Source organism: Lolium rigidum, chromosome 1, assembly GCF_022539505.1.
Source record: "Lolium rigidum isolate FL_2022 chromosome 1, APGP_CSIRO_Lrig_0.1, whole genome shotgun sequence".
Lineage (NCBI taxonomy): Eukaryota > Viridiplantae > Streptophyta > Magnoliopsida > Poales > Poaceae > Lolium > Lolium rigidum.
Window position 1 is genome coordinate 231,579,784 of NC_061508.1, and position 10,091 is coordinate 231,589,874.

The window sequence follows — 10,091 nt, forward strand, 5'->3', positions numbered from 1 at the left end:
TCCTCCTAAAGAATTGCGTGACTAGTATTGAACGTAAATGAAGTTATCTTCAGCACACAAGCTAAATCAGTTTCTCCATGCAGAAAAGAATTCAGAAATAGGAAGTAGTGATGGTTTGGTTTTGGCTAGCTCTCCCGCCCATACAATCTAGATTATTGAGGTCGAGTTCGAAAGTCTAGGTCGAGGAATCTTCTGTCACAATAGAGGTCTTCTTTTCGAATTTAAGTGGGACTAGCTTCCTCCTCAATTGAGATTACTGAAAATCTAGCAATTCCATCCTTTAGAAGAAGATAAGTAAACCATTTCTTTGAATTGCATGATTGAGTGATGGATGCGGACAATCACAAGCCTACCTCGTTTATAGAAAAGAGCGTATAACCCCCGATCCCTACCTGTTGTAGATAATCTATCGTGGGCCTCCTCTTCTGTGCCACCAAGCACCCATGGTTAATTAGATGTTGACCTCCCAAGAGTAAGTTTAATAGTAGAGCTAATTATTGGCCATAAACTATTACCAATTTACCATATCACTTGTAGCCAATTTATAGTCAATATATAAAATGGCTAGCTATAAAGTGTACTCCCTCCATCCATAAAAGGATGTCAAAAATTTATCCAAAATGTATTTATACACTAAATAGTCTCTAGTTTAGATAAACTTTCAACATCCTTTTATGAACATTCTTAACCAGGTAATTCTACTTCACATATGACCCACCTCATGCTCTTAAAAAGTGCCTATGGGCACATGCTATCACTAGCTCTTGTATGAGAGCTCATTCCCCTCACTTTCTCATGTCTCTCTTCTTCACTTATTCACTTGCTGTAAGACTAGTCAGTGGGAAGTAACATAGAGTGAGACGGTAACTAGCACATTTTAAAAAGTTTTGGTGACATGACATGATAATAAATGAAGAAAAAGAGTGAGACGGTAACTAGCTATGTTACCATCACATCACACATTTCAAGACAAGATGGGTCTACAACATAATAACATTACTCATAGTGGAAGTAACATATGTAGTAACATCACACACCTCAATACATTTTGGTGTCATGGCATGAAAATAAATGAAGCAAAAGAGTGAGTTATAACTAGCTATGTTACCATAACATCAAATTTTCCAAAATAAGATGCGTCTACAATGCAATAAATATGAGTTTACATGATATCACATATATGTTAGGCTGGTCATAGTGGGGAGTAACTTAGACTAGTAACATATGTCATGTTACTAGTCTAGGTTACTACCTTCATAGTGGGTAGTAACTTATATATGGTGTCATGCATTATATCATTTATTATGTTGTAGACTCATTTTGCCTTGGGGTGTGTGATGTTATGGTAACATAGCTAGTTACCACCTCACTCTCTTTCTTCATTTATTAGCATGTCATGTCACCAAAATGCCTTGATATATGTGATGTTACTAGCTATGTTACTCCCACTATGAGACTACTCATAGTGGGAGTAACATAGCTAGTAACATCACACATCTCAAGGCATTTTGGTGACATGGCATGCTAATAAATGAAGAAAGAGAGTGATGTGGTAAGAGCAAGTACAATAGAGTCCAGTCAGCTGACTATAAGATATTAAATAATATATTTTAGATGAGTTGGAGGAGAGAGAAGAGGAGAGAGAAGAGAGCTGGGCTACTATGCAATAGCCAGCTCTTGCACGTGCTCCTATGCACTTTGTGAGAGTGAAAGGTGGGCCATATATTAGTAAAGTACTTCATTCTCATAGCCAACTATTGTACATGCTAGCTATATGTTAACTACAAATGACATGACATCTTGTTATAGCCAGCAATTGGCTATACTATTGGAATTGCTTTAACTAGCTATGTTACCATAACATCACACACATCAAGGCAAGATGAGTCTACAACATAATAAATGATACAATGCATGACACCACATATAAGTTGCTACCCACTATGAAGGTAGTAACCTAGACTAGTAACATGGCATATGTTACTAGTCTAAGTTACTCCCCACTATGACCAGCCTGAGCAGTCTTAGACTACTCATAGTGGGAGTAACTAAGGTAGTAAGAGCATCTCTAACAGAGCCCGTAAAAACGCGAACCGAAAAACCCGAGTTCAGTGCACCGAACTCGTGTTTACAGGCCGGAAAATGGCAGGCGCAGAACAGAGCCCGTAACGAAAACTGAAAAACAGAACGGGTTCCGAACCCGTAAAAGCAGGGTTTTTCATATGCAACACATAGAACAATGTATCTTAATTAATCAAATAATCATCCAAATTATTACAACACATAAATAATTGTCTGAACCAAATTATTACAACAGGTTTCGGGAAAATTGAACAAATGTAAAATGTCTCAACCAAATTACAACAACTTCGGGAAAATTGGACAAATGCACAAATGTCTCAACAATGATACATGTGACAAGCAAATGAATGGAATGGTAGGATCAAAGGCGACGGCCATGTCGCCGCCGGTGGTGCATCTTCGCATCATAGACGAGCCGGGCATGGGTAGTGGAATTCTCAATCCGCCGATGTGCCTCAAGGAAAGCTTCAATGCGATCCGGATTGCGTTGGGGTTCCACTCGGGTGCCAACATTGTCATAGAAGCAGTGGCAAGCTCAAGTCTCTTTCATCCTCGATGATCATGTTGTGAAGAATCACACAACATGTCATGATGTTGACAAGGGTTTTCTTGTCCCAAAATCTGGCTGGACCACGAACAATGGCAAACCTTGCTTGCAAAACACCAAAAGCTCTCTCAATGTCCTTGCGAGCTACTTCTTGAGCCTTGGCAAATTCAGCTTCTATTCTATCTTGGGGATCCTTGACAGACTTAACAAAAGTTGCCCAATCCGGATAGATGCCATCGGCTAGGTAATAGCCCATTGTGTACTCATTGTTCATGACCTTGTAGTTGCAAGTGGGTGCTTCCCCATTTGCTAATTTAGCAAACAAAGGAGACCTTTGCGGGACGTTGATGTCATTGAGTGTCCCCGGCAAACCAAAAAACGGTGCCAAATCCACAAATCTTGTGATGCTACGGCCTCAAGGACAATGGTTGCATCTTTGCTCTTGCCACAGTACTGTCCATGCCATGCTTTTGGACAATTCTTCCATGTCCAATGCATACAATTGATACGTCCAAAACGTATCTACTTTCCCGAACACTTTTGCTATTGTTTTGCCTCTAATTTGTGTATTTTGGATGCAACTAACACGGACTAACGCTGTTTTCAGCAGAACTGTTCTGGTGTCTCGTTTTTGTGCGTAAATCCAACTTTCGAGGAAAATCCTCGGAATTTATACGAAAGGTCCTATTTTTTCAGAAGACTCACGGAGCCAGAAGGGCAAGTCAGGTGGAGGCCCGAGGGCCCCACACCCTAGGGCGGCGTGGCCCAGGAGGGGGGCGCGCGGCCCTAGCGTGTGGCCCCCTCGGTCAGCCCCCGACGCCCTCCTTCGGACTACTTATTGCCTTCGACCTAAAAACGCACGGGAAGAAGTCGAAGTCGCCAGAAACCCTCCAGAACGCCGCCACATCGCGAAACTCCGTCTCGGGAGCCAGAAGTCTCCGTTCGGCACTCCGCCGGACGGGAATTGGAGGAGATCATTGTCACCATCACCACCGACGCCTCTCCATCGACCAGCCATGTTTCCCCCATCCATGTGTGAGTAATTCCCCCGCTGTAGGCTGAAGGGGATGGTAGGGATTTGATACGTCTCCAACGTATCGATAATTTCTTATGTTCCATGCCACATTCTTGATGTTATCTACATGTTTTATGCACACTTTATGTCATATTCGTGCATTTTGTGGAACTAACCTATTAACAAGATGCCGAAAGGCCGCTTGCTCGTTTTCTCGCCGTTTTTGGTTCCGTAAAGGCTGTTCGGGCAATATTCTCGGAATTGGACGAAATCAACGCCAAACCTCCTATTTTTCCCGGAAGGCTCCAGAACACCGAAGAAGAGTCGGAGAGGGGCCAGGGGGCCAGGGGGCCACCACACCACATGGCGGCGCGGGCCAGACCCTGGCCGCGCCGGCCTATGGTGTGGCGCCCCCAGGTGCCCCCCTGCGCCGCCTCTTCGCCTATAAAACCCCTTTCGACCTAAAAACGCAGTACCAATTGACGAAACTCCAGAAAGACTCCAGGGGCGCCGCCGCCATCGCGAAACTCCAATTCGGGGGACGAACTCTGTTTCGGCACCCCGCCGGACGGGGAATTGCCCCCGGAGCCATCTCCACCGCCATCTTCACCGCCATCGCTCGCCTCCATGATGAGGAGGGAGTAATCCATCCCCGAGGCCGAGGGCTTCGCCGTAGCTATGTGGTTCATCTCTCTCCCATGTACCTCAATACAATAATCTCATGAGCTGCTTTACATGATTGAGATTCATATGAGTTTTGTATCACAATTCATCTATGTGCTACTCTAGTGATGTTATTAAAGTAGTCTATTCCTTCTGCACGATGTAATGGTGACAGTGTGTGCATCCGTGTTAGTACTTGGTTTATGCTATGATTATGATCTCTTGTAGATTATGAAGTTAACTATTGCTATGATAGTATTGATGTGATCTATTCCTCCTACATATGCATGAAGGTGACAAGTGTGCATGCTATGCTAGTACTTGGTTTAGTCTTTTGATCTATCTTACACTAAAGGTTACTAAAATATGAGCATTATTGTGGAGCTTGTTAACTCCGGCATTGAGGGTTCGTGTAATCCTACGCAATGTGTTCATCATCCAACAAAAGTGTAGAGTATGCATTTATCTATTCTCGTTATGTGATCAATGTTGAGAGTGTCCACTAGTGAAAGTGTAATCCCTAGGCCTTGTTCCTAAATATCGCTATCGCTGCTTGTTTACTCGTTTTACCGTGTTACTACCGCTGCAATACTACCACCATCAACTACACGCCAGCAAGCTATTTTCTCGGCACCGTTGCTACTGCTCATACTTATTCATACCACCCGTATTTCACTATCTCTTCGCCGAACTAGTACACCTATTAGGTGTGTTGGGGACACAAGAGACTTCTTGCTTTGTGGTTGCAGTGGTTGCATGAGAGGGATATCTTTGACCTCTTCCTCCCCGAGTTCGATAAACCTTGGGTGATCCACTTAAGGGAAAACTTGCTGCTGTTCTACAAACCTCTGCTCTTGGAGGCCCAACACTGTCTACAGGAAAGGAGGGGGAACGTAGGCATCAAGCTATTTTCTGGCGCCGTTGCCGGGGAGGAAAGGTAAAAGGTACTCACACTCCGGATCTCGGGTACCAAGCTATTTTCCGCCATTGTAAGTACTCGAAGCTATTTCCTTTAGATCCTGCAATTGCAACTTTTTGTTTCTTGTTTACACTAGCTAGGCATAATGGAAAACAACAAAAAAATCGGTGAGCTTTTTAATCTTTTTCCTGATTTAGAATTGTTTGATGCGAAAATTAAAAAAACTATGGAACCTTATTTGCATGTTAGTAACGATGTTATTAGTATGAATGCAATTACTGCTAATGCTATGGAGAAGTCTAAGCTTGGGGAAGCTAGTTTTTGTGATCTTTTTAGTTTCCCATCTTTAGGGGAGAAAATTTGTTCTGATAATGCTTTATCTCCCATATGCGATAACTCTAATGATGCTTCTGATATTTTGAATCCACCTGCTGAAAGTATTCCGTATAAAATACCTATGAAAATTATTGAACGTGTTATGGACAATCACTATAAAGGGGATGGAACCGTTCATCCTAGAGATCATTTACTGTTTTTGCACGAATTATGCGGGTTATTCAAGTGTGCAGGTATCTCTATGGATGAAGTGAGGAAGAAGCTATTCTCTGTTTCGCTGTCTGGTAAAGCGGCGCATTGGTATAAATTGTTGGAGAATAGACATTCTCTTGGTTGGGAGGAAATTGCATCTCTCTTTTATTCTAAATTTTATCCTCCGCATGAAGTGCATATTGATAGGAATTATATTTATAACTTTTATCCTCGTGATGGGGAGAGTATTTCTCAAGCATGGGGGAGATTGAAATCACTAATGCTCAAATGTCCCATTCATGAGCTTCCCCGTAATGTTATTGTTAATAATTTTTATGCGAGGCTTTCAGGACAACACAAGGACTATCTGGACGCGTGTTTGGAGGGATCTTTCACAAGCAAGGAGGTTGAAGCTAGGTGGGATCTTCTTGATCGGATTGAGGACAACGCTGAAGGATGGGAGAACGACAAAGGAAAAGAGTCAGGTATAAATTATGATTATGAATGCATTGAAGCTTTTATGGATACCGATAAATTTCGAAATATGAGTGCTACTTATGGTCTTGACTCTCAAGTTGCTGCAAATCTTTATAAAGCCTTTGCTTCTCATTTTGAATTGCCTAAAAAGAATTTTGATAAGTATCATGAACCTTTTAAAGAGGCTTGCATGAAGAATGAAATTGTTGTTAATAATTGCAATAAGCATGCTCAAACTCCTAAGAATGCTATTTCCTATAAGCATGTTAATTTTTGTGGAATACATAGAACTTGTGGAATTAATCAAATCAAAGATGAATATTGTATCCATCATGCTAATGAAAAAACTAGAAAGTGGTTTAGGGCTTTAGATGATCTTGGTAAAAAAGTTTGTACCCTTTATCCTTTTATTTGTGAAGTTTGCCATGAAGTGGGTCATTTTAATTTTCAATGCTCCTCCAATGATAATTTGAACCCAATGAGTGCTGCAAATTTGTATTGTGATGATGAAATTACTCCTAATCAGCATGATGAACTTACTTTATTTTTGGGGTGTGAAGAACTGTCGAGAAAACTCTCTTTGTTACATATGAGTGATCTTGATATTGATGATGTCCTGCATGGGTGTTTTTCTTATTGCATTGATAATAGCCATACAAATACTTACATACAAAATATTTTAGAAGATGACACCTTGCCAAAATATGATAGGACCGCTGTGTGTTTTCAACTAATTAATGAAAAGGAGGGATCCTCCCAAGTTTCTTCTATTGTTTCTGAAAGTAAATCAGGTTATGCGGACAAGCCACCCTTCAAGCCTCTCCCTCCTGAAGAAGGGAACGAGGAAAAGGAGAAGGAGAAGAAGAAGAAGGGAACGAAGAAGAAGAAGAAGAATAAGGGGAATAAAAAGAAAGAGGTAACAAAGATATCCCCGCGTATATGAGATAACGATAGGTAACCGTAAGTATGTTGCTCCCGATGATTATTGTGATAATGAATCTAAATACGATGATCTTCCTATGCCCTTTACATACATTAGCAATCATGAGTTGAATGAGCACACTACTTTTGATATTGCAAATCTCCGGGAAATTAATTCGAAAATGATGATGATAATGATTGCCATAGTGTCAGTGTTATCCATGCTTCCTCCCATAATGATATAGAAAGCTCTAAGCTTGGGGAAGAGGTGTTTGCAAATCCTTTAGCTACTGGTCATTATGTTCTTGATACATCTCCTTCTAATAACAATAATGGTGTGGACACGGATAAACCGATTGTGAAAGATAACTATTCTATTTCTTATGATGACACTGTGCCTCCGATCTCTGATGTTCATTACAAAGAATGCTATGATATAGGTTCTAACTATCCTTATGAAACTTGTCATAGTCATGATTGGGTTACCAAAAACAATTCCCTTAATATGCAACTTGTTTACCATGTTCAAATTCTTGATAATAATCCTGCTCCAATTACTATTAATGAAAAGAACTCTCCTTATGCCAAAATTAATGATACTTCTATGCATATGAACCATGATAAGAATGTTTTAAGTGATGGGTATATTGTGGATTTCATCAATGATGCTACTGAAAGTTATTATGAGAGAGGGAAATATGGTTATATGCATCTTAATAATATTAAGTTTCCCCTCTTTATGTTGAGAATCTGGAAGTTACTCGTGTTTTATCCTCTTATGCTTGTCACTTTGTTCTTCATGAATTCATTTGTGTACAAGATTCCTTTTCATAGGAAGCATGTTAGACTTAAATTTGTTTTGAACTTGCCTCTTGAAGCTCTCTTTTGCTTCAAATACTATTCCCGCGAATGGATTATTAAAACTGCTGAGCCCATCTTAATGGCTATAAAGAAAGAACTTCTTGGGAGATAACCCATGTGCTATTTTTCTACAGTACTTTGTTTTATATTTGTGTCTTGGAAGTTGTTTACTACTGTAGCAACCTCTCCTTATCTTAGTTTTGTGTTTTGTTGTGCCAAGTAAAGTCGTTGATAGAAAAGTTCATACTAGATTTGGATTACTGCGCAGAAACAGATTTCTTTGCTGTCACGAATCTGGGCAAAATTCTCTGTAGGTAACTCAGAAAATTATGCCAATTTACGTGAGTGATCCTCAGATATGTACGCAACTTTCATTCAATTTGGGCATTTTCATCTGAGCAAGTCTGGTGCCATTTTAAAATTCGTCTTTACGGACTGTTCTGTTTTGACAGATTCTGCCTTTTATTTCGCATTGCTTCTTTCGCTGTGTTGGGTGGATTTCTTTGTTCCATTACCTTACAGTAGCTTTGGGCAATGTCCAGAAGTGTTAAGAATGATTGTGCCACCTCTGAACATGTGAATTTTTGATTATGCACTAACCCTCTAATGAGTTTGCTTTAAGTTTGGTGTGGAGGAAGTTTTCAAGGGTCAAGAGAGGAGAATGATGCAATATGATCAAGGAGAGTGAAAGCTCTAAGCTTGGGGATGCCCCGGTGGTTCACCCCTGCATATTATAAGAAGACTCAAGCGTCTAAGCTTGGGGATGCCCAAGGCATCCCCTTCTTCATCGACAACATTATCGGGTTCCTCCCCTTGAAACTATATTTTTATTCCGTCACATCTTATGCACTTTGCTTGGAGCGTCGGTTTGTTTTTGTTTTTTGTTTTGTTTGAATAAAATGGATCCTAGCATTCACTTTATGGGAGAGAGACACGCTCCGCTGTAGCATATGGACAAATATGTCCTTAGGCTCTACTCATAGTATTCATGGCGAAGTTTCTTCTTCGTTAAATTGTTATATGGTTGGAATTGGAAAATGATACATGTAGTAAATTGCTATAATGTCTTGGATAATGTGGTACTTGGCAATTGTTGTGCTCATGTTTAAGCTCTTGCATCATATACCTTGCACCCATTAATGAAGAAACACTTAGAGCTTGCTAATTTGGTTTGCATATTTGGTTTCTCTAGAGTCTAGATAACATCTAGTATTGAGTTTTGAACAACAAGGAAGACGGTATGGAGTCTTATAATGTTTACCATATGTCTTTTATGTGAGTTTTGCTGTACCGTTCATCCTTGTGTTTGTTTCAAATAACCTTGCTAGCCTAAACCTTGTATCGAGAGGGAATACTTCTCATGCATCCAAAATACTTGAGCCAACCACTATGCCATTTGTGTCCACCATACCTACCTACTACATGGTATTTTTCCGCCATTCCAAAGTAAATTGCTTGAGTGCTACCTTTAAAATTCCATCATTCACCTTTGCAATATATAGCTCATGGGACAAAATAGCCTTAAAAACTATTGTGGTATTGAATATGTACTTATGCACTTTATCTCTTATTAAGTTGCTTGTTGTGCGATAACCATGCTTCTGGGGACGCCATCAACTATTCTTTGTTGAATATCATGTGAGTTGCTATGCATGTCCGTCTTGTCTGAAGTAAGAGAGATCTACCACCTTATGGTTAAGCATGCATATTGTTAGAGAAGAACTTTGGGCCGCTAACTAAAGCCATGATTCATGGTGGAAGTTTCAGTCTTGGACATATATCCTCAATCTCATATGAGAATAATAATTGTTGCCACATGCTTATGCATTAAAGAGGAGTCCATTATCTCGTTGTCCATGTTGTCCCGGTATGGATGTCTAAGTTGAGAATAATCAAAAGCGAGAAATCCAAAATGCGAGCTTTCTCCTTAGACCTTTGTACAGGCGGCATGGAGGTACCCCATTGTGACACTTGGTTAAAACATGTGCATTGTGATGATCCGGTAGTCCAAGCTAATTAGGACAAGGTGCGGGCACTATTAGTATACTATGCATGAGACTTGCAACTTGTAAGATATA